This window comes from Humulus lupulus, chromosome 9, assembly GCF_963169125.1.
Source record: "Humulus lupulus chromosome 9, drHumLupu1.1, whole genome shotgun sequence".
Taxonomy (NCBI): domain Eukaryota; kingdom Viridiplantae; phylum Streptophyta; class Magnoliopsida; order Rosales; family Cannabaceae; genus Humulus; species Humulus lupulus.
Genome location: NC_084801.1, coordinates 112,098,281 through 112,099,609, shown reverse-complemented (window position 1 = coordinate 112,099,609; position 1,329 = coordinate 112,098,281). Strand labels below are relative to the sequence as shown.

Genomic DNA, 1,329 nt, shown 5'->3' with positions numbered 1-1,329 from the left:
ATAATTAAAAGATTATACTTTCTTAACTTATAAAATGCAGTAAATCTGACACCGCCATCCTAATATTGTCCAAATTTTCCATACTTCACGTCTTCTAGTGAATTGAACCCAAAAATAAAGTTAAAAAACCAAATGCGAATTGCGGTAAAAAGAAGAAACATAGCAGAAACAGACATAACATGTAGGTACCTTCTTGAGCTTCTGAAGGATTCCGGCGACGGCGGAGCTTAGTGAGACCGCATCGTCGCGGAGTTGGATCACATCGCGGGTGGCTCGTGGCACGCAAAGTAGGGCGGCGGAGCTCTGCTCCTCTAGCGTGGCAGAGATCTCTTCAGATACGATTTGGAGCCTCATCTCCATATCGACGAGATGGTTATCGACTGAGTCCTCCGGGTGCCGAGTCTGACACGCCGAGTTCACCCATTTCTTGGGATCGAAACGCAAAACGCAAAAATCACACAAAATGCAAAACGCAGACACACAAAACGCAAAAACAAAGCAAACCCAGATCACAAAAATCATCAAAAAACTTGAGAGAAAAGAAGAATTGACGAGAGAAATAGTCGAGAGAAGGAACATACTCGTGTGGAGGCAGAGAGAGATGGTAGTAGCTTCGCTCAAGAGCTTATTACAAAGAGGGCATGTCATGCATGCCTCCATCCCTCCTTGCTTTAACAATCTGACCCGCCATATCTGTGTGCGACTCCCTCTCTCGCTCTCTCTCTCTCTCTCTAGGCTGAGAAATTGGTGTCTATTGAAATGGCATTCGACTCAAATAAATTGAATATATATATACATTGATTATATGATATTAATTGAAATCTAAATGCTAAAAAAACAAAAACAAAATACCTCACAGAAAAACAGAGGTCCAGCGGGAGAGATATCAGAGAGAAAGAATGACGGGGAAGCTGGCACAGTCATGGTGCATTTCAGCGACTCGCATGAGAGAGAGAGGGCTGAGGAAACTAAGTGAGAGAGAGAGGAAGAGGAGGCGACACTGATTTAGGGAGCTGGTTTGGGTAGTTTAGGGTTTAGGGATTCAATGAGAGCAGATGTGGGATTAGACCAAAAGTTTCACATGGCGCCTTATTTCTTTTTCATTTGGCGCCTAACACAGACACGACTTGTTAAAAAATAATTAATTCTCCTTTTTTTTTCACTTACACATTAATAACGCTTCTTCATTTATGTTATATTTTAATGTAACATATAGTCAAAATTGTTGTAGTGTTATAAGTACAAGAAAGTGTTATATAATCTCTTTATAAATAGCATAATGAAATACTTATCTAACTATTAAAATAACACAAAAAAAGTGTTATCGTA

At 40.1% G+C, this 1,329-nt stretch overlaps 1 long non-coding RNA gene across 1 annotated transcript; it reads right to left on the bottom strand.

Moving 5' to 3' along the window:
* Nucleotides 1-325: 325 nt before the first annotated feature.
* LOC133802139 (uncharacterized) lies at nucleotides 326-1,047 on the bottom strand. The gene is made up of 3 exons (XR_009877162.1): nucleotides 853-1,047; nucleotides 582-751; nucleotides 326-426 (listed from the first exon to the last, which is right to left on the bottom strand). It is a non-coding gene; the product is annotated as an uncharacterized LOC133802139 (long non-coding RNA).
* Between the last annotated feature and the right edge of the window lie 282 nt (nucleotides 1,048-1,329).